Below are 23,545 nucleotides of genomic sequence, written 5' to 3' on the forward strand. Positions count from 1 at the left end.
TTCTGGCCAGGACAGTTGAGTCTTTGAAGATGTTGAGCATTTACTATTAGTCTGTTTTTAAGCATAAACCTAACTGGGGTCAAAGTCTGGTCCCGGGACTGACTCCTGATAATCGGCAAGAGCAGCTCTAAGCCGTGCACAAAGCACCCTCAGTTACCGGGCTGATCCTGGCTGTGTGCCGGGCATCACAGGGTCTGCTGTGCTGGGGACAGAGGGCAGGACTCCTGCACAGGGCTGTGGACGCCTGCCAGGCACTGGGCATCAGGCAAAGCTAGACAGGCCCTCTCTGGGTTCTGTCTCCCTGCCCTCCAGAAAATCATGACCTTGGCTGTGTGTTGAGGAGCTGCTGCGTTATACTGTTTCGTGTATACGTTGAATTTTATAAGAGGATGTTCTTAGGCACCTCAGCTCAGAGTCAGCCTAGGCTCAAGTCCCACATCTCCACAATTAGCTGTGTGTCTTTGTGCAAGTGACTTAACCTCTCTGTGCTCCTTATCTGTGAACTGAAGAAGATGGCAATACTTCTTCACAGTGCCTTGAGCAGGGGAAGCATTTAGTAAATGTTGGCTGTTACAATTACTATTACCTAATTTAATGCTTATAATAACCCTATGGGCATAGGTGCTATTCTTATCCTCATTTTACAGAGCAAAAACTGAGGCTCAGAAGGGTCAAGTCCCTGGTCCAAAGTCACATAGCCAGGACTGTGTGGAGCTGGAATCGAAACTGGGGTCTGCCTGACTGCTGAGGCTTTTCACTGCACCACACTGCCATCAGCTTTGTGGGATGGGGATCATTACAGAAGACCCCCATGCACTGGAATGAGAATCCATCGCCAGTTGAACAAGAGATGTGCCCTTCTTCAGGAAGGCCGTGTGTACTGGTTCTGAAAGTGGGTTCACATCCTGGCTCTACCAGCTGTGGAGCCCTGGGCAAGCTGCTTAACCACCTCAGTTTCCTCATCTGTAAAATGGGAGTGCTAATCCCGACCTTAAAAGGCTGTTGTGAGGATGAAATGAGTCGGTATGTATGTGGCACACAGAATGGCATCCAGCACACGGTAAGCCCATAAGCCTGGTCAGCTTTATTTACCGTCACTGCAAGGTTGCACACCTCTCGGTTCTGAGATGACTGAGCCGGGTGGGACCCCAGCTGCGAGAGGATGGGAGGTTGTCCTTCATGCCTTCGAGGAAGTGACAGGACAGTCTGCAGGGCGGCCTGTGGCAACAGGCAGAGAAAAGAGCCTTTCGAACCATGTGCAGGGAATCTGAAGTTCTGGGATTAAACCCTCTCGTGGATTCTCTCATTTTAAAAACTCAAAGCCTGGTTCCCAGCCTTGTCCCGTGTTTCCTAACCATCATGTTTACTCCATTGGAAGCGATTCGGGGCTGACAGCCCCTGTCATGTCTAAATGGACGGCAGGCTTCTCGCCGCACTGAGCTGGCTCTCAGGTTGGGGGGTGGGGTGGCAGCAGGTGCTGGACAAGACTGAGCTCAAGGTGGACAGACAACACTTTTGTTTGTTGACTTTTTGGATTTCTGTTTTTGTTGTTGGTTTTTTTTGTTGTTGGTTTTTGTTTTTTTGCCTGCATCTTGGGAACCACAGTGTGGGTTTCTCAAGCTGCTCTCTTTCGTTTGGGTTGAAAACAAAAATAAAAGGCAGACCATCAAACCGTGACATCCAGCTGCCTGCATGAGACTCCGTGAAGGCTGGTTTATAAATGAAGAATGTGTGACCGCACTAGGCTGAAAGCAGAGGGGCCACACAGCACAGTGTGTCTCTTCTGGAGTCCAACCCCTGTGCTCTTCTTGGCCTGAGGAGGTGCCAGTCTGCCTCTCTGAGCCTCGGTTTCCTCGTCTATGAAATGGGCACAATTGTGGCACCCACCTCATGAGGCTGTTGTGAGATGAGGCAGTGAAGGTCTTAGTCCAGTTCCTGGTACACAGTACAGATTCAACAAGCATGAGCTAACGGGATTATTGGTTTACCAGCCCGACTCTGAGTTGAACTGTTCAAGCTCTGGGTCTCTCACCAACTGGCTGTGTGACCTTGGGCTAATTAGTTCACCTCTGTGAGCTTCAGCTTCTTCATTTGCAAAATTGAGACCCCGTGTTCCCTATGTAAAGGCTTGTCCTGAGGATTAAATTAAGGAAGATAACTCCTAAAGGCAGCCTGGCACCGTCCTTAGGATATTCAAGTGATTGTGCTGACAACGTGACGCTGGGGGCACATGGCCTTGACTCTCAGGGAGGTTGAACAAGGTCGTAAGCATCCCGCAAAGTGTCCCGGGGCTGCGATGCTGGGGGTACCTGGTACAGCCCCTAGTGCCAGGGAATGTAGTTGATGCTTCTTGGAGTGAGGGAGAGGCCAGACACCGGTTACTTACCAGGTGGTGGTGGGGGTGAAGGTGTGCCAGCCGACAGAGGGCACAGAAATAACAACTGTTCCTAGCTTGAGTGGCCCCTGGGTCTTCCGTGTTGGGCTTGTTTCTGGACTCATGTCTGGAAGTAAAATGTTTCATAGCAACAGTCTTTGGGAACATATGGATAGACAGACCTTGCTTACATAGATTCCGAATACAAAGATGCAATTTACTCAAAAAGTACATGAAGGGATTATGACTCCCCAACAGCAGAATTCTTTATTTTATAGAAGTATTCACTAGGAAATTCTTCTCAATGTCAAGCACCCCTCGTACATGTAGAATGCTGTTTGATTTATGAATAAGAGGGCAGGATTGTGCAGTGGTAGCAGGTGTAGTTACAGGGGCTAGATCGCTCCCCACTCCACTCCAGGTGGAACCCCTGCTCTGCCTGTTACCATCTATGAGACCATGTGTCTAATGTGCCTCTATTTCCTCATCTGCAAAATGGGGATTATCATAAATAGTACCTATCTTACCTCATAGGTTTCATGAAAAATAAACAAGATAATCCATGTAAAGAGAAGTTAATGCCGCATAGTAAGGGCATAATACTTGTGGCTGTTATTAATTCCAAAAATATTTGCAGAGCATCTTCTATGGGCCTGGTGCTGTCTGCCCTGTACCTGCCCTCGTGGAGCTTACTCTGGGGTGTGGGATATGGAGGGGAGGGGTGGAGGCAGACAAAACGTAACATAAACAAGATGAATTCAGTCTGCCGTCATAGCTGTGTCCCAAAGCAACAGGGAGCTAAGATGTAGGATCACGTGCGGAAATGCTTGCAAACGTCTGGCTTGGAACTGTGATAGTGACATTTAAGTGACAGATGAGAGGGAGCCAGTGATGAGGGGCAGAGTGCTTGGAGCATGGGGTGGGGGTGAGGGGCAGACTGGAGCAGCTCTTCAGAGACTTGAGATGCACCTGCACCTCACCTGTGGAAATGCAGGTGCCGTACCAGCAGTCCAGGCGGATCTGAGGTTCTGCTTTTCTAACTAGCTCCAGGGCCACCGAGGCTGATGGTCTATGGACCACACTGTGAGTGGCCAGTACCGGAAGACGGAGGGAGCCAGGGTCCAGGAGGCAGAGGGCCTGGAAGGCAGGTGGGGAGTTTGGAGTTTATTCTCGAAGGCAGTAGGAAGGCAGGCAGGAGAGTGACATGACTAAAGGACGCTTCCAGAAGCTCATTTTGGCTGCTGTGTGGAGAAGACTTGCTGGGGCCAGGGTGGCAGCAGGGAGGCCAGGTAGGAGGCGATGCAATCGCACAGGTGACAGTGGCAGCAATGGAAGAGGCAGGAAGTAGGTTTGAGAACCGTGGGCAAGTAGACTGACAACACTTGCTGAAGTGTTGAATATAGATATCCTTAATAATCCTTTTTTTCCTTACTATTCTTAATAACTATTCTTGTATATGCTTCATTTTAAAATATTTTAAACCAATAGTCTAGAGCAGTGGTTCTCAGCCCAGGGTGTTCTGCCACCCCACCCCAGTCCAAGGGACATTTGGCAAGGTCCCAGCTGGGATCCAGATGCTATTGGCATCTAGTGGGTGGAGACCAGAGATGCTGCTAGATAGCCTATGATGCACAGGACAGCCCCCAGCAAAGAATTATTGGGCCCAACCTGTCAATGGTGCCGAGGTGGGGAAACCCTGGTGCAGAGGCATAGAAAGTCAGACATGCAGAGCCCCCCCCTCTCACCCCAGCCCTCCAACCCAAAGAGAACCAGTGTTACCAATTTGCCGCACAACTCTCCAGGCGGTACACTGTGCATATACAGTACGCAGATTTCCTGTATCCTGTCTCACCCCGGAAGGGGTGCTAGGGAAATGCTCAGAACCTGGGAGCGCTGAGCCGGGCACGGAGGAGGGCATATGTTTGTTTTGCCAAATCTGTTCCCACTCACTGAAGGTCACACCCAGAGGGAGGGGGGAAGGGGGAGAGGAGGGAGGGCTGGCAAGTGTCCTAAAACCTTATTCCTCTATAAACTGTGATAGTCTTTCTTTTCTCCAAAGAGCACTCTGAAAACTGCACATTGTGATGCAGGCAGCCTCTCTAACTGGGGCTAACTCAAGGAATCCAGGATTTCAGTGCCAGAGGACACATTGGGATAATCTAGTTCCACCCAACCTCTTATTTCACAGACGAGAAAACTGAGGCCCAAGGCTTTTTGTAAATGGAAAAAATCCTTTTATAATAGTCTCTTCTTAAATTACTGGGATTTTAATTTCAGATCTCCAATGTAATGCACAGTGACAGCTTATGTTCCTGATTTTTATTTTTCTTGGACGCGTCCGTATGTGAGGTTGGTTACAGTGGCTGACAAAGGGGACATAGTTTAACAAACTTAGAAAGCTAAAGACAATGTATTAAATTTCCCTGAAATCAGAATTAATTTCATTTTGAGAGTGTGTCCTATACTCCAAGATTCTCTCTTACTATTTTTACTGTTCCATTGGTCTTTCTGCTCGGAAAGGATGGCAGTAGCAGAGGGGAGGACGCTTTCTGTTCAGGGTTTGTTTGGCCTCAAGGCCCTTACTAAGTGGAAGAGAAAGGTAGCAACCCAATGGCAGTCTTCTCAAAAGAGCAGGAGGGATTTTACTGGTCTGTGAACTCCGAGGTGTGGGAAGTACTGGTTTCCTCTGTTTTCACTGGCCGAACCGAGGGCAGGATTTGGCGTCATTTTCACAGCTTTGGGGAGGTCCGGTTTCAATGCAGCCTCAGGTATGCAGTGCTGCCATGGGGGGGCCCTCCTTCCGTCACCATGCTCCTGTCCTTTATGAGGCCTCAAGGAGACCCCCAAGTGGAAAGAATGAGGCCCCACCTCTGTAGGACCCCAGGGGAGGACTGGCAGGTCTGGGAGGTCAGTTCTGGCAGCAGTGAGGGCGCCCACACCTGGAATCCAGCTGTGGTCTCCATCGGCCAGCCCTCTCCCCAACCCCCCCCGAGGGATTTGGCCTCCTGCCTGGCCAGTGAGAGGGGTGGGAACCTTAGCGAGGAGGGGTGCATTAGGAAGGCTCCCCGGGACTCCTCTGTACCTGTTTTCCCAGATCCCAGCTGGAGCAGAGCCTGAGCACCGAGCTAAGGGGTTTGGCCTTAGACTCTTTGGCACTGGGGGGCCCCTGAAAGCTTCTGAGCAGGCGAGAGACAGAATGAAAAAGGCTGTTTCCTGGAGCTCAGAACGGCAACAGCACGCTGGAGGAATTGGGCAGGAAGGCGAGGCTGGGGCAGGAAGCCAGGTGGGCACAGGGAGGTGGGAGGTCGCACCCCGGAGCGGCAGCAGTGGAAACAGAAAAGGAGGAAGAGGAGGACGAGTGGGTGGGACTCGGGCCGGGATGAGGGAGAGCCAGGAGTCATGGATAAGCAGGGTTTCCAGCCCTGATGAGGAGGATGGCGCCTCCGCCGACGTGGGAGACGGCAGAGGTCACGGAGCCTTCCCCCAGCCTCAGTTACGTTATCTGCAGAGGTCGGGTCGTGGGGAGGACGCCGTGAGAGTGTGCATGGGAGCTGCATGGAAATCAGCGGGCCCCAGGGGGGCGGCAGGCAGGTGCCAGGGGCCTGTGAGCAGGGCTGTATCCTGAGGGCCCTGGGGAGCCATGGAAGGGTCTTGACGCCGGTGGTGTGATCACATTTGCCTTTGGGGAAGAGCCCCCTGAGAGCAGTGGAGAGACGGCAGGCCGGGCGGCCGGGAGGCAGGGAGGCCGTGGAGGAAGCCTCTGTGGGCAGTATGCGGGTGAGGTGTGAGGTCAGCCTGGGCCAGGCAGGAGGTGGTGGCCCTCCTGGAGCATGGCCTCTCCCCAGGGCCCAGCGTGCTTGTCCCCTTTGTGCTCGGGCAACCGCCGCGACGAACGCGGGGTGGCCAGTGTGGGTCCCAGCGACGCCACTCTAGGGCTCTCCGTGACCGTGTCTGTACACACAAACCGTGCGCTGGGCCGGCCCCTGCGACAGCTGCCAGGACAGCAGAGGCAGCCGCCGCGGAGTGGGCGCGGGAGGCCCAGCACCAGGTCCACCTTTCCTTTCCAGGAATCCCCCCTCCCCCTCCCCCCGCGCCCGCCACCGCCCAGCCCCCCAATCCGCCCCTCGGCCCCCAGCAGTCTCCCGGCAACTCCCCTGCCTCATCAGGGACTAGATCTTCATTACTCCTGCCTCTCCTCTCCTTTCTTCCTCCTGCCGTGCTTCCACGGTGTCCACTCCATTTTTGTTCACCTTTCTCTCCTTCTTTGGGTTGTTTGTGCCTCTTTTTTCCTTCCTGTCCCCCTCCCCGATTCATCAGCTCTCCTGGTTTTTCTCCTCTTTTGCCCCTCTTGGGTGCACAAGGCTGAGGACGTTTTGCTGCTGCTGGCCATCTCGGTGCCCGGCACAGTGCCTGGCCCACAGGGCACAGGCGGCGTCCCCTCGGGCGTGTCTGCCTGTCCCCGACGCCACATGCCCATCCAGTGCATTCCCTTCCTGCTTCCTTTTTTGCTCTGTGTGTATCCGTTTGCTAGATGTACATTATAACCCTGGCAATAACGTTTTCAAGGACAGGCCTGGTTCTCCCGCCCTCTATTTCCCGCTAACCACCTAGAGGCATTCCCAGCCCGGTGATTTATGACAATAGCTATTGGGTGGCGAGTTCTAGGGCACTGCCCCGAGGACAGATTTGCCAACTTTCAGCACTGTGACAGTGTCCTTCCTCGGTCATGGCCACGGCCATGCCTCTGTCAGTGAATGACCCTGACAGTCATCCTCAAAACATTCCAGCCAAGGAGACAGACCCAGTAACCCTGGAATCAGGCCTTGACTCCCCGCTCCCCCCCTTGTTCCAGAACTCCCGCTTGTGGCCTGACCCTGCAGTGAGGGGATGTGGGAGGAGGGTGCCCAGGGGAAGGTGGCGGCTCCGTCGGCCCCAGCTCGCTTCGGAAAAGGGAAGACTGGGGGCAACTGGCTGGTTTGGTTTTGGTTTTGGCTTTTAGTCGTTATTTATTTTAATTTTTGTATCAAGCAAAGAGGGTATGTGTTGGTTCACGTAGCAGAAACACCGGTCGTTCCAGCGGGATTTATGGGTTCAAGTCTTGCTCACTCTCTGTCTCAGCTCTCGTTTCTCCCCTTGCGAGGGCCAGATGGCTACCAGCATGGAAGCTACACCTTGTCCTTCCAGCAAAGCCAGCAGGGGGAGGGCCCTGCAGGAGAGGACGGGACTCCCCCACCAGTATTTCCTGAACAGCGGAGAATCAGGTCTTCCTGGTCCTAGCTGGGCCAAGGCCCAACCCATTGGCAAATAGGAAGATCTGATTGGCCGGGCCTGGCCACGCCCAGTCGTAGAGCCAGGAGAAGGGGAACCGGCGCTCAGCACAGATGCACTCATCCGGGTAACCCTGGGCAGCCTGGCTCCCCCAGCCCAGCGTGGTCCTTCCCGTGGGCGTCCAGAGACCCTCACTGGGAGTGAGCAGTGCAACAGGCTCCGGATCACTATTCCAAGGGCCCCTGTAGAGAATTCTGCAATAACAATAAGCATCCCTGTGGTTACCCGTTTGGGACTTTCCTACTTGATACCGGAGTTCTGTAAAGAGAGGGCATACCTGTGGGACGCCTGTCACTGGCTGGTTTCTCTGAGGTGCCTGTTGCCACTTCCCCGCACACCTGGACTACTGCCTGGCCTGTTGCGGGTGTGCAGTGAATGTTTGTGGAATCGGTGACTGGAGGGGGACAACAAGCCTGGCTCCTGCCCCTCAGGGCCCACCCTCACCGCACAGCACCATCCATACGTCCCTGCCCAGCTTGTCGGGACCACTCAGGAAACAGCAGCTACTTTATCATCATTATAAGTATTGGTCGTGGTGGTAGTTGTTACCCTTGTAATTTCATGGCTGTTATTATTGTTGAGCCTAGCAGTTTCTCCCGGCTCAGGGAGCAGTCTTGACCGTTGATCACCCTCACCTGCTCTGGCTACCTTTGCTTCAGTGATAACGTTCTGTGCCAAAACGCATGGAGTGAACGATTCCTCAGCTGACCTTCAGAGCTAAACATCCTGCAAGGTAGATTAAGGGCCAGACCTTGCATATATTTAATAAACTCCTGTGCTGTCCAGGCCCCTTGTGGGGCAGAGATGATGTGGCGTAGCTCCTGGCCTGAGGGGGACAAGGGACATGACCGGAACACCCACAGATGCACCGGAGACCGTGACACCCACTGTGGGGCTTCCGGGTGGATGATCCAGGTTCGGATCTGGACAGAGCCTGTCGTCTCTGACTGTTCCCCACCCTCGACCCCCTTCCCTCCTCTTACAGTGGGGATGAGGGGGCAGCCAGAGAGAGCTCTGATGATTCGGGCTACAAAGATGATGTGTGAGAGTGTCCAGCTCGGTGCTCGGGCCCAGGAAGGGCTCTGAGTGTGGGTGTTGGGTCACAACCCCTAACACTGTGCTGTGGCAGCTCAGAGAGGGGCAGAGTCCTTGCACATGAGATGGGGCTTCAGCAGCCCCATGAGCCCCCGGTCCCAGGGGCTGAGCGAGGCCAGGAGAGGTGCAGGGTCAGTACTCAGCCTGGACCCTTAGCTCTAAGCGGGTTACTGAAGACACTGACTTGCATCTTTGTCACTGAGTGGTCCTGGACACACCCGTTCCATCTCTGTCATCAGCAAATCTCTGATTCTGATATTAGACAAAGGACTGCCATGTTCATGGAAGCAGTGTGTAGATGTTTAAAAACTCCTTCTTTAAAGCATGGCTTGGGGACAGGCGAGAGGCAGGATTTTAGGGGGACTCTGGACTCAGACTGCCTGCTTCACAGCCTCGTTCTGCTACTTATTAATGTGAGGCTCTGGGCAAGTCACGTAACCTCTCTGGGCATCTGTAACACAGGGATGGTGGCAGCGTGTTTGTAAAGATTAAATGAGATAATCCAGGCTCGGAATAAGCATTCAATGCATGTTAGCTATTCTTATCATGACTGACCTATGCAGGTTTCTGAAAACAAAAGGCCCTCTTGTAAAATATGTAATCCTCCCCCCCATTTGTAATGACACACCTTGTCTACATCCAGGTGCTCCTGATACCTGAGTGGGGGTGCTTTCCCTGGCAGATAGTCAGTGAAATGCCAGTGAACCCCTGATGTACAGGACTGTGCCTGGGGGCCCTTAGGGTATGCAGAATAATGAAATTAGGTATGAATAATGACCCTCCCCTCCCAAAAGATGTTCACATCCTAATCCCAAAGCCTGTGAATATGTTGCTTTGTATGGTTAAAGGGCCTCTGCAGATTCACATTATCCAGATGGGCATGATGTAGTCACAAGAATCCTTGTAAGTGGGAAGCAGGAGGGTCAGAGTCAGAGGAGGAAATGTGACGACAGAAGCGGAGGTTGGAAGATGGAGAGGAGGGGCCAGGAGCCGAGGACTGCAGGCGGCCTCTAGAAGCTGAAGCAGGCGAGGAAACGGATTCTCTCCTAAACCCTCCAGAAGCAATGCAGCCCTGCTGATACCTTGATTTTAGACTTCTGACCTCCAGAACTGTAAGAGAATGAATTTGTGTTGCTTTAAGCCACTAAATTTATGGTAATTTCTTGCAGCATTACAGCAGCAACAGGAAACTAACAGCCCTTCTCGGCAGGGGCGGGGGGTGTCCATAGGTGTTTATCAGATTTCCATCTGTGTTGACGGTCAGAGGGCGAGCAGTCACCGGTCCCCAGCATCTCACCTGGCCCTGGGAGCCCCTGCCGGTGTTGCTGCAACCACTTTCCCCACCTCCTCGGGCCCCCGCATGTTCTCAAGGAGCCCATCTGAAATGCAGATGCATGTTTCACCACTAATTTCTTCTCTGGAAAGGCCTCTGAAAACAGCCTGTCCTGTCACCCTGGGGATTCGCCAATCAGGACCATGACAGGTGCCCACGGAGGGTGCCTCCCCTGGTCCTCAGTCACTGCTGACACCAGCTCTGGGCCTGTCTCCAAGCTGCTGCTGCCCGTCTGGACGGGGAAACGGGCTGCGGTTCCAGCAGCGGGAGCGGTAGAGGCACCTCTTAGCAGCTGCCGGGGGCCACAACCTGGCACGTCACTTGGGTTTATCATTCACTCACCCAAAATAGCAACCGCGCCTCTGCAGAGCCCTCCAGCCTCTCACCTTCCCAGGTTTCCCACACACAGGGCGGCGGCAGCGAGCAGTCTCCAGTTCTGGGCCACATCTGGCCTTGGTTACATCACTGGGTCCTCGGAAGCAGCATCTCCCTTTTACAGATGTGGAAACTGAGGCTTGCGGAGGTGAAGTGCATTGCCAGGGGTGGGTGTACCGAACTGAACAAAGGTCCAACGGACTGTATATTTTTCATGACACCACTAGGTCAGCTACTCATTCTTTCATTTAATTTTTTTTAAATTTTATTTATTTTTTTATTTATTTTTAAAACTTTTTTGGCTGTGTCGGGTCTTTGTTGCGGCACTCAGGACCTTCATTGTGGCATGCGGGCTTCTCCCTAAGTTGTGGTGCAAGGGCTTCAGGATGTGTGGGCTCTGTAGTTGTGGTGTGTGAGCTCCAGAGCACGTGGGCTCTGTAGTTTGCAGCATGTGGGCTCTCTAGTTGTGGTGCATGGGCTTCGTTGCCCCGCGGCATGTGGGATCTTAGTTCCCGACCAGGGATCGAACCTGCGTCCCCTGCACTGGAAAGTGGATTCTTTACCACTGGACCACCAGGGAAGTCTCCTACTCTTTTTTTTATTAAATTCCATGATACCACTATGTCATGCTTTTTTTTTTTTATGTTTTTTTTTTTTCTTGGCCTCACTGCATGGCTTGCAGGATCTTAGTTCTTCGACCAAGGATTGAATCCAGGCCCATGGCAGGGAAAGTGCCAAGTCCTAACCACTGGATCCCCAGGGAACTCCCCATCATGCTTTGCATTCGCTTTGCATTCGTGAACATTTATTCAGCTCCTCCTGCATGAACCAGGCCCATTCCAGGACTGAGAGAAGGCAGCAAACAAAGCAGACAGAAATTCCCAGCCTCGAGAGCTACCATTTCAGAACAGCTCTGTCCAATAGAAATAGAATGTGAGCCCCACATGTAATTTTAAATTTAACTTTTAAATGGGAACCATATTTTTTTAAAAGGTACAAAGAAACAGGCTAAGTTAATTTTAATAATATATTTTATTTAACTCAGTATATCTGAAATAGATCATTTCAGCATGGAATTAATTTAAAATGTTAATGAGATATTCTTTTTGTCCTACTAAGTCTTTGAAATCTGGTGCATATCTTATACTTCTACAGCACATCTCACTGCAGACCAGCCACATTTGAAGAGCTCCTTTGCCACCCGTGGCTAGTGGCCATTGTATTGGACAGTGCAGCCCTTGCATACAGCGAATTCCCACTGGCCATCCCAACAGCCACCTGTGTGTGACTGGTGTCACTCGCACCGCCCAGTGGAGCTGAGCAGCCCTCAGTCCATTCCTACCACAATCAGCTCGGGATTACACTGCCCACACTCAGCTCCGTGTCTTCTCACGGCTGGGTTGTTGTGGAATTGGGGAACCAGCATTTCTTTGTGGGGTGGTGGGCAGAGGTGCTGGGCCTCAGCTCAGAAGGTTGGGTTAATCCAGCCCTTACTTTGTGCCACATCATCGTCTGTGGCCCTTCCTGGGCCACTCTCGTGTTTTATTATTGTTGTTATTATTTCATTTTCTTTTTTCTCCCCTCCCCCATTCCATTTTATCTTTCCTCCCCAGGGCAACCATCCCAGGGGCATACAATGCCCTGATTGGCCAGGCCTGGGGCATATGCCCACCTGTGGAGCCAGAGTTTGGGTCAGACACCTGGGCTGAGAGTGGAGAGGCCCTGGCAAAGGAAAGTTAGAGTGCTGCTGCACTAGGATTAGGAGCGGTCACTGGGCAGGGACAACAGCATCCTCTGAACTTCTCTAGGGTGCTTGAGACTAACTGCTGCCCCTCCTTGTTTGACACCTCCTCCTGGAACTTCTGGACCCTGTACCTTCTGGGGACCTTTTCCTCTGCCTGAGGAGCCCTTCTTGGCTTCTTTGCCCAGGCTCCCCTCTTTCCCCACCTCTGGCTCTGGCTGTCTCGGAAAGACCATACTGAGTCTTACAAATGAATTCACTGTTACTATTCACCAGGTCTTGGCTGGTTTAGGTGGTAAAAAGCCCTAAGTAACTGTAAATTCAATAAAATAAATCTTTGTTTTTCTCTCATGTAAACAGAGTCCAGAGGTCAGCAGTCCAGGGCTGGGAGGCTAGCTCTGTGATTACCAAGAACCCATACCCCTTCTGTCTTGTTGCTTTGCCATCATCTACCTCATGTTCCAGCATAGCTGCTGAGATCCAGCCATCATATCTGCATTACAGCCGGTCGGAAAGGGGTGGGGGAGGGGAAGACATGTCCCTTCCATTTAAGAACCCTTCCTGAATGACCCTCTCCCCTGATACTCACTTCTGTTTATATCCCGTCGGCCAGAATTTAGTCATATGGCACGGCCAGCTGCCCGAGAAGCTGGATAATGCTGCCCAAGAAGCTGGATAAGCCACGGGAAACTGAGCATCAGGAGTTTTCTTAACAATGGAGGAAGGGAAGAGTGGATATTGGGAACCACGTGCAGGCAAAACAAAACCATCCTACTCAGTATCAGGCTAGTGAGCTGTTATCTTCTCTCAGGAGGTGACCTATGCTTGGAGGTGAGCTGTGCCCTACAGGTGACATCTCACCTTAGCCAGCTGTGTCTGGCACATCCCTGAAAAGGTCACCCTTTTCCCAGCACTTAGCTGGGTCCTGGTTGGCACTTACAGATCAGATGGCAGAGAGGAAAGGCAGCCGAGCTGTGTGCTCTGAGGCCCCTGAGAAATCGTTTTGTGCCACAGCAGTTTCGTCGGGGCTTATCTGTAGATGAAGAGGCCACTGCTGTATCACCTGTTGGTTGCAAAGAAAGTAGAATGAGTCTTTTTCAGTTCCTAGGGGACTTTAAAACCTGGGGGAGTGAGTGGGTGGTGGTGAGTGTGGGCCAGTAACAGGCTGGGGGAATCCAAATGTCATCCTTCCCTTGCTGCACCATGTCTTGGCACTACCCAGCACTGTACACTTAATGTGGATAAAACATTCACTCCTCAGCCCTGTAAGGTCAATTCTGTCTGTCCTAATCACCTCTGGACAGAGAGGGATTTAACTGCAGCCCTTGCATTGACTGTGCCTTGACCTCTCTGTAAAGTGAGGGTTACGGCATCACTTCCCTCACAGGCTGCTGGGAGCAACAAGGGAGAAGATGTTGGAAAGCATGGGCTATGCCATGGAGGTAGTAAGCTCTCGGCCAGGGGTAGTTCTGGTTTTATCTCCCAATGTGAAAGAGGTCCCAAGCCCCCTAAAGCAAGCCCCCCTCCCTCAGCTGTTTTTCTCGTCCTCTCCTGCAGGCTGCCCCAGTTTAACCTCTATTCTGGTTTTATGATTAAACATCAGTGTCAATTATTTACAAGCCTGTCCAGATGAGTATCAGGGTTACAGGGGACTGAGTAACTCACACGGGGGAAGCTGGTTCTTATGGAGGGGAAATGAGGGGAAGGAAAACAAGGAATTCTACCTCCTGACCACAGAGGCTGAGGTCGGCCTAGGGAGGGCTTCCAGCAGCCGGGGCGTGGGGAGGGGGCTCTCCATCGGAGTGTGGGGATTGGGACGGGAGGCAGTGGGTGGTGGGGCATGCTAACTCTGGAATCAGACATATCCAGGTTGAACCTTTGCTGTACCATTCGCTGTGTGACTTTGAGTAGGTACCTTAACTTCTCTGAACTTCAGTTTCCTCATCTGCAAAACGGGGATCATTATAGAAACTTCCTCATTAGGGTTTTGGGGAAATTTAAACAGGATAGTAAAGAGTAAATCAAAATATAATTATATTAAATAAATAGTAATAATAACTCATTAATGAATATTTATATGAAATATACTAAATTTTATAAATAATAAACAGAATTATTAATAATAATAAAAAATGCATGGAAAGCACCCAGCACAGTGCCTGGCACTTGGTGAGTGCTTAGGAAATGTTCATGGGTGTTGCTACAATTCCAAAATGTAACCGCTGGAAAAAGAATTGAGTGTGACAAGTGACTTCCTAAAAATCAGAAGCAGGCGGAGGCCAGGGGGCTGGAGAAAGCAGCTCTGGCTAAAATGCTTCAAGTAGGAATTGCAGGTGGAAAGTGGAGAAGAGGGGGTGGGGAGAGTGTTGGACAGCTCAGCTGTGTTCCCAAAGGGCTCTTGGCAGAAGGTTTGGGAACCACTTCTATGGAGGCAGCGTTTGCTGTAGCTAAAAAAGAAAATGTCCAGATATGGGCAGGATAAACTTTCTCAGGCTGTGTCCTAGTCTCCAGAATCAGGGCCAGTCTGATAAAGGCCTGGGAACGGGGAGGGCTTTGGTTCTGCAAAGTCTGTCTCTCCTCTACACACCTCTGGTTTTGGTTTAAAGCCCCTCATATAAAGACCACATAAAATAGACATCCGCCTTGTTTCGTCCCCAGGGTTTAGGAACTGTAGCTTTGAGCCACTGGAAGAGCCTGCTGATACAAGCCTGAGAGGGCTAGCCTTTATCACAGTTGCTATCCCAGCAGAGTTAGAACAGGTGCAGACTTGGCTCGAGAGTGGAATCTCGGATTAACCTGTAAACCAGGTCAAGGAACGCTGGGTTGCCCAGCTTCCCTTCAACCTGGTCCCACAAGGAATGGGTGCAAAATTCACCAAGAGATTGGTTTTATCAAGACTAAGGAACTGTGCCTGATTAAACCAACTATTGGGTAACCAAACAGTCCAAGTGTTGGCAGGTGCCCATAGAAAGGTATAAGCACGAATGCTGCCGGTATTCATTTCCTGTGGCTACTGTAAGGAATTACCCCGAACTTGGGGTCTGAAAACAACACAGATTTATTCTCCTGCAGTCAGGTTCGTGGGCTAAAGTCACAGTGTCGGGGGGGCTGGCTCCTTCTGGAGGCTCTAGGGGAGAATCCGAGTGCTTGCCTTTCCCAGCTCTCGAGCCCGCCTGCTTTCCTTGGCTCGTGACCTCTCATCACGCCAGCCTCTTCCTACCATCATCGAATTTCCTACTTCCTCTTTTGACTTTTTGCCTCCCCCTTATAAGGACACTGGATCCACCTGGATAATCCCAGCTAATCTCAAGATCCTTGAGGTCATCCCATCTGCAAAGTCCCTTTTGCCATATAAAGTAACAGTCACAAATTCTGGGGATTAAGATCTGCATATCTTTGGGGGCTATTATTCAGCCTCCCACATGCCTTTTCTCAAATTCTGAGAAACACAGGGTGGTGAGTCGCAAATAGTCCTGAAGTGGACCCCGGATTCTTCTCTGTCCCCAACATAAATGGCCTTGAATTAGCGACCCACCCGTTCTGGGCCTCTTTAAATGTGGATGGCCTCTCACCCGCCTCCACGGGTGTGTAAATGACAGCTGACGTGTCATTAGAGCCTTCGTTCTCTGCCGGGCACTGGGAGAAGGCCCTTAATGCCTTCACTCATTGATACATCATCTTTACTGTCCCTGGAAACCGTCAGGCAGGCTCCTGCCTCAGGGCCTTCGTTCTGTGGGTCCCTCTGTGGGAAGTGCCCTTCTCCCAGATCTCCACATGCGTCCTTGGAGCCCTCACCTCCTTCCAGTCTTTGCTCAGATATCCCTTACCCAGTGACTGTGTTCCCTGACCACCAGATTTGATTTGATTTACTATTTTTTTTATGTTTTGGCCACCCACGCAGCATGAGGGATCTTAGTTCCCCAACCAGGGATCGAACCCACGCCCCCTGCAGTGGAAGCTCAGAGTCCTAACCACTGGACTGCCAGAGAAGTCCGCCTGACCACCAGATTTGAAATTGGCACCGCCAGCTCTCCCTCCCGCCCAGCCCAGCATCACAGCTTTCCTCTAGCTTAGATCACCAGCCTACACTCTATAGCCTTTTCTCTGTTAGGCTGGTGGTCTGTGGGCTCTACGAGACAAAGCTTCTGCCTGTTTTATTCATTCCTCTGTCCCCAGCCCTTGAACGGGCCCTGGCACGTGGTAGGTGCTCAGTGAATAGTTTGTTGAGTGCATGAATAAGTACCTGGAACTCAAAACTTGGAGCTCGTAACGCATAACAGCCCAGTGAGGTAGATCCCAGTATCATTCCCCTCTTACAGATGAGGTGACAGGCTGAGAGAGGTAAGAGTTCACCCTTCTAGGTAACAGTTAAGTAGCAGAGCTGAGATACGGACGCAGCCTCTGGTCCGGAGCCCACCACATGGTGAGTGGAGTTGACCCTTGCAGTCAACCTCCGTAGTCCCCGATTTTAGAAGTTCTCCCCTCTGCCCTCCTGTACTTTGTGCTGCAAAATGCCTCTTGAGAAGGAGAAACCAAACGAATCAAGTTGGTGTCCAAAACGGCCCGCTGCACAAGGACAAATGGTGTGTCCAGACGGTGCCCAGGTTCACACACGAGCCTGGCCGGCAGCCAGTGTCCTGACCAGGGGCAGCGAGGTGAGATGTGCTCCGCACTCCGGTCTCTCCCCACCAGGTCCCCAGTCCTCCCGCCTCCCCAGACTCGGAGCTGAGCCTCAGACGTCTGTGTTCCTGGTCACAGGTCAGCCGTGACATCTCGCTTAACTTCATCCTCGTGCCCAGAGGGTAGCCTCAGTGGCGGGACCGTGGAGCCAGCCCTTAGTAACAGGGATGTTGCCCTGCCTTGATCGGAGTTAATCAAGCTTGGCTGAAAGGCTGGTTTCTTGTTGTTCCGAGGATGAGGAAGTTCTGAACGGGGAGACTGTGCTCAGGGCCACCACCTCTAAGCTGTGAGACCTGGGCAAGCTTCTCAACCTCTCTGGGCCTCAGTGTATTAAGTGATAACATGGACGAAGATGGGGACCTCCTCATATGGTTGTTGGGCAGAAAAAATGAGCTAACCCGTGCAGAGCGCTTAGCGTGAGCCCGGCACACGGTCAGGGTCCAGGAAGCAGGAGCAGATATTTCACAGGTGCTGACGGCGGACTGGGGCTGGGGTCAGGGCGGCCGGGTTGGGTGGTCAGAGCCTGTACTCGGCCCTGCTTACCAGAGCGGGAGGCCATTGGTGGCTCATCCCTAGAGCCTGGAGAAGGATCAAGGTGTCAGACTCGCTTTGATGGTGACAGGAGCTCTCAGACTCCATCCTGGCAGGGAACACACGGAGATGTCACATTTCCCGAGAAATATTGAGTGTGGCTGGAGCCCTCGAGATTGGGTGCCCAGCGCCAGCCCTGTAAGTAGGATCACACCCGGCCACTTGCTTAGAGAAAGATACCGTGTCAAGCTCCCGAAGAAAAGATACCTGGTTTGTTAACTTGCTCCTTCTGTTTATGGCTCCTGGAGTCTTCAGTCTTGAATTTGCCTTCCTTAATTTCACCAACACTTAATGGATTAGCAAGGAGACTGGAGACGTCAGGTCTTATAAAATTCACTGATGTCTTATACTGCGGAGGGGAAGCTGCCTCTTTTCTCTGCAAGAAGTGGTGCATCCTGGGAGGTGTCTGCTCTCCCATCTCTGTGCACTTTCCCAGGCTGAACCCTTCCCACGGGACACCTTATCTCCTCCTGCCCCCAAACTCCGCCCAAGGAAAGGTTATAGATGCCTCCAGGTCCTACAAAGCTGCTGCTTTATCCTCCTCCTTCCTGCCCCCTACAAAGTGAATTGGTCGCTCTCTCTGTAGGCTCATTTTACGTACCCTGTTTTAGTGCTTAGTGGTGCAAAGCATGGGCTTTAGAATCAGACATACCTTACCCCTGCCTAGCTGTGTGACCTTGGACCAGTTACTTTGCCTCTCTGAACCTCAGTGTCCTAGGTAGAACTAATAACTATTAAATGATTATGCATGGACAGAGCTCAACAGAGGGCCTGGCACAGAGTCGGCATCCAATGCACGTTCCCTCTTACCTGATGTTGACTTCGCTTCTATAAGAAAGAATCACCTGTCTTCCTGCTGGACTGTAAAGGTAGTCTCACACATCTGTGTATCCCCCAAAGCCCCTGGCACACAGTAGGGACCCAGGAATTGTTGGAAACAAGTTCTTTAAAAAGTCATTTTCAAAGAAATGCACATACGTTACCCCTCATGCTTCGGTGATGAAGTATCTCCAGGGGTGAACTGTGCGTTGCCCATTTCTGGCCCACATGCCCCACCCAGGGAGTGGCCCACAGGGACTCGGCCTTGCAGGGGCTGGTGTGGTGCAAGGGAAAGGAGGTGGGCTTCCAAGTCAGCTAGATTTGATTGTGAAACTTGAATCTGCAGCTTACAGCTGTGTGACCCAGGGCAAATTACTTAACCTCTCGGAGACTCAGATATAGTGGGGCTAATCATCTTTGAAGGGCGTCTGTGAGGATTGGATGCCTTTAGAAAGGGTGCCTGATTCCTTCTTGATCTGTTCCTATTATTATCGTTACTCTGCCTCGCAGTTTACTCAATATCCTTTCTTTTTCTTTTTCCCATCAGCGCTCTCCGGCTCAGGCAGCCCTCCTCTCTCCTCTACCTTTAGGACTCATTTGCACAGTGCTTTTCATTTTTTCCTGAGTGCACAGTCTACAAGAACCTGTTCTAAAAGAATAGGAACCCGACACCCTTTCACCTTGGCTCTTGGGGAGGTAGCCTGAAACTCCCAGGCGGGACAGGGGCAGCGGCAGCGGTGGCTCAGAGCCTTTCCTCCCGCTCCCACCCCTTCCCTGTGGCATGGGACTGGAACTTGGTGACAAAAGTGATTGTGGGCTGAAACCTGGCCAAAGGGCCCCACTGAATTCTTCCTTTGTGATGGGAATGTAGCACAGCCTGGTTCCTGCGAATGGAGCTGGGGATCCCTTTCCCAATTATGCAGCTTGGCAGGAAGAGTTTGGGGCTTGGGGAGAATGGTCAAGGAGCCTCTTTGTCACGGGGGCCGGTTGTGCTGCCAGACACCTCCGACTGCCGAGATCTCCTCCCCCTAAAGCTGGCCGGGCTGGAAGCTTCTGGAACTCTGCCTTCCGGGGCCACAGGGCAGAGTTCAAAGGCCACGTGAGGGTCTAGATCAGAGCCCAGGTTTCTAAACCGTGTCCCAGAGAATTGCTGGGATTCAGCGAGAAGCGGGGCAAGGGAAGGCTTGCCCATCAACACTTGGAACCCTGTGCTGTTTCAGCCAGAGCAGTGCTGTTTTCTATTGTTTGATTTTATTTTAATCACTGTCTTCATATTGTCTCTATGTCTATATAGAGAGACTCTAATCCAAGTGTGGACTGGTCATAATGACCACCCCCAACACCCCACCCCCAGCTCAGCCTGGTGAGCACTCAGATGTCAGAGCTGTGACTACTGTCCCCAGGGCACAGCCCCTCCCCTGCCCCCAGGGAAATCCCTGGCTCTGGCTCTACTTGGTCAAAGATGTACAGGAATAAAGACAGCAGCTGCCCAGTTTAGAGGAACAAAGCTCTGGGTGCTTACCTACGTGCTGGGAAGACCAGGGACCAGCTGAAACCTCAAACCCCACCAGGGAATATTGATAAGAGTCACCATCTCAGGTCAGAATGGAAGTCACATTTAACCTGGGTGCCTTTCCCATGCTGCTGGCAAATCATTTGCATACAGACACAAGATTGGGTATCCTGAAAATTAGCTCTATCTAATCCTCTCCTCCTCGGTGCCAACCTTGGACTAGGCAGTCCAAGGTTGTGTGAGACTACCTTTCCCCTAATTGATATGGGACATCAGTTAAACTTTTTAACTTGCTAGATAGTCATTCATTCATTCTACAAATAGTTATTAAGCACCTGGTATGGTCTTGGCACACTATGCTGGGTGCTGGGCATACAGAGGTGAACAAGGCAGACGAGAACTTACTTTCAGGGAGTTTACACCCCAGTGGGGGAGACAAGGAAGCAACAGGAAAGCAAAACAAGACGATCATAGCCTGAGCTAATGTCATCCATCCATGAGAAGGAATGTCATAGGGACCGAAGCATGGGGCTTGAGAGTAGCTGGGTGAGGGAGGGGACATTATTTACAGTGTGGTCAAGTAAATCCTTGCTGAGGACGTGGCATTTGAGCTGAGAGACAGAAGTGGTAAAGAAGTGGACAAACAAAAGAGACAGGTGGAAGAGTTTCAGGTATCAGGAACAGTAAGTGCAAAGGCCCTGGGGCAGGATATGCTTAGTGTGACTAGAAACAGACAGGAAGCCACAGAGGGTTGGTGACCCAAGAGACAAGATATGAGAGAGGCAGGAGCTCAGTCTAGTCTGGTGGGATTTGAAGGCCACAGCAGAGGAGTTCAGATTTTATGCTAAGAGTTGTGGAAAGACATTGACGGACTTTCAGAATCTCCTATTGCAAAATATTCCAGCCAGTCAAAAGAGTATATATAAGATATATGTGACGTTTAAGAAATAATTTAATAAACATCCTTGTACCCTTCACTGTTCCTCCCCAACACCATTTCTCACTCCTCCAGGGAGATAACTGTTATCCTAAATTTTAGTTTATAATTTTGCCTTTCTTCCTAATAATTACAAAGATAAAGCAATACATTGAATGGTTTTGAACTTCATATAAATATTATAGAATCATGCTGTGTGTGTTCTTCTGCAATTTGCTTTCCTGTTCAACCTCACATGTGTCAGAATGGACCACGCTGGTGCGTGTAGCTGCAGTTTATTCATTTTCTCAGCTGCGTAGTACTCTGCTGGCCTATAACTGCATAGTCAGCGGCCGTCGTGGTTTATCCTTTCTCCTGGGACATGACGTTATTCGATTTTCTAATGTTGAATCAACTCTACCTTCTTGGGATAAACCTTTTTTAAAAATGTTGGATTCCATTAGCTGATATTTTGTTTAGGATTTTTGTTTCTGTGCTAGCAGATCAAATTGACCTGTCATTTTCCTCTCCTGCCTTGTCGCTTTTGGGGTCAAGATTACAGATTCCTCATAAAATGACCTGGGGAGTGCTTCTCCTCCTTTTACTCTCGGGAGCACTTGTGTAAGATGGAGAAAACCATGGAAGGATTTTGTCAGTGTAGCCGCCATATCGTCATCCTTCTGCAGCCCCACTCTTGGTACAGAATCTTGAATTTTTTTTGCATGTACCTTCCCTTCAAAAAGCAAACACGTGCCTCCCCCAGGAGTACCTCAAATTGACATGCTCACAGCTTACTTAGAAAGCTGCATTTCTGGTTTTTTACAGGTGGATCCTTAACTCAAGATTTTAGCATGAGTTGTTGTCAGGCCTGCCTGGAGGCTCCCTAGGTAACAACAGGTAGGTGCCTCTCTTAACTGGCTCACCGTTTTCTTGAAAACCCAGATACAGGATCACTCACTTATCCCTTAGGGCTGCCTTGAACCTGAGCCATGATGGATCCAACTCCTGGGTCCAGAGGTGAGTCCGGCTGAGCTGGGACCCCAGGCTGTTCACCAAGACTCCTCTGTTTTAGGGACATCTTGGAAACTATGTGGTCCAAATTCTCTAAGCACAAAATTAGCTTCTTTCCATTATTTTTGGAAGGGAAAGAACACCATGCTAAATATAACGTGGGTCAACAAGCCAGAAACAAGATAAATAGCTGCCAGCTGCACCTCGGGGAACTGTGTCTCCACACCCGCAGTGAACCGTCGAGATCCTGGTCTCCAGAGGGAGGGTGGAAACGACCAACAGTTTTAAGCTACCATTGGACGCATAACCCTGCCATGAACCCCCGCCAAAAACACCTTTATTTCATTTTCTTATTTGAAAAGCAACACATTTCTGTGTTTTCCAATTCTTATCCTCCCAGAAAGAAAAAGAAAATAAAAATCATTCTAATCCCAGCACACAGAGAAAATAACTGTAAACATCATGGTTTGTATAATTTGAGTGTTTTGAAATTTAATATAATACATTCATTGGTGTCTCTCAACCTTTTCTTCCCCGACTATCATTCCTTCCCCGAGGAGTCTTTTTAGACCTTCTTTTTGTAATGCTCCCCCAACCCCTGCCCCATGAAATTTTAATGCCGCCGACATGCTGGGTATCTGGAGGACCACAAACTATTGTAACAGGTAAGATTATTTTGCACCATCCCCAAGAGCCAATTGTTTCCCCCTTGTGGGTGATCTCACCCCATTGAGAATGCAGGGCTTTAAATAATATTAAATAACAAACCTTTCTGTAAGAATTTACTGTGTGCTGGTCACATACTATTCTAGGTACTTTAGGTCCACTTACTTTTTTATTTATCATAACTCCCCTATGAGGTGCGTGCTAGAGAGCTTTTATCTCCATTCTTACAGTTGTGGAAACTGAGGCACAGAGAGGTTAAGTAACTTGTCCAAGGTCACTCAGGTCCAGGCAGCCTCGTTCCAAAGCTCACACTTAACTACCAAACTATGTTGCCTTGACAATACATTCTGATTGTAGGAAATTCAAAATACAGACATAGAGTAAAAGTTACACTTCCCAAGCCCCCTCCATCCCCAGAAGCAATCTTTGGCACAAGTTTGGAATGTGCCCCTTTTCTGGGATTTTACATATGTGTTTGCATACATGAAAATATATTGTATCTTTTTTATTTTAACATAAGTAGGATCGTTCAGCCCTTTCCCCTGTATATTCCTATCTACAGACCCATGTATGGAGTTTTATTAAAATTAGAATCACACTGAACATACTCTTGTTTGACTTTAAAATGTATCATTAGCTGCTTTGAGACCATAATTGAATAAGTGCATGTACCATATTTTATTTAACCAAATCCAGATTATTGGCTATTTAAGTAGTTTCTAGTTTCTCGCTACTATAATGCTATGGTGACTATCCTTGCCCTGTGCATAACTCTTAGAAGTGGGAATTAAATGGAGCCTAAGGGTATAAACATTTTTGAAACTTTTGATCCACGAATGCCAAAACTTGCCATCCAGAAAAATTGTATGAAATTGCCCATCCAGACACCCTCACCCACACTGAGTATTAGTACCTGTTTTCAGTCATTGACAAGTTAACAGGCCAAAAATGTGTTAATTCTGACATGTTCATCTCTGCCCGTGTCTCTCATCGGGGACCTGTTTTACTCACGTGACAGCATAAGGCAAAGCTTGAATTGAGAATTAATGAGAAGAGGAGGCAGGGGGAGATAACACGGCCCCTGGTTTAATAAACAGGCTGTC

General features: G+C 50.4%; 1 protein-coding gene across 3 annotated transcripts in view; it reads left to right on the forward strand.

Moving 5' to 3' along the window:
• TMEM51 (transmembrane protein 51) overlaps positions 1 to 23,545 on the forward strand; it is a 53,256-nt gene that overhangs the window by 22,693 nt on the left and 7,018 nt on the right. For 2 of the 3 annotated variants that reach the window (XM_036824888.1, XM_036824878.1), the window contains exon 2: positions 21,591 to 21,662. The exons of the other annotated variant lie outside the window; for it this stretch is intronic. The gene's annotated coding sequence lies outside the window, so the exon portion shown is untranslated. The remainder of the gene's footprint in view (positions 1 to 21,590; positions 21,663 to 23,545) is intronic. 3 annotated transcript variants of the gene reach the window in all.

Source organism: Balaenoptera musculus, chromosome 1 (genome assembly GCF_009873245.2).
Source record: "Balaenoptera musculus isolate JJ_BM4_2016_0621 chromosome 1, mBalMus1.pri.v3, whole genome shotgun sequence".
In the NCBI taxonomy this organism is placed as follows: Eukaryota; Metazoa; Chordata; class Mammalia; order Artiodactyla; family Balaenopteridae; genus Balaenoptera; species Balaenoptera musculus.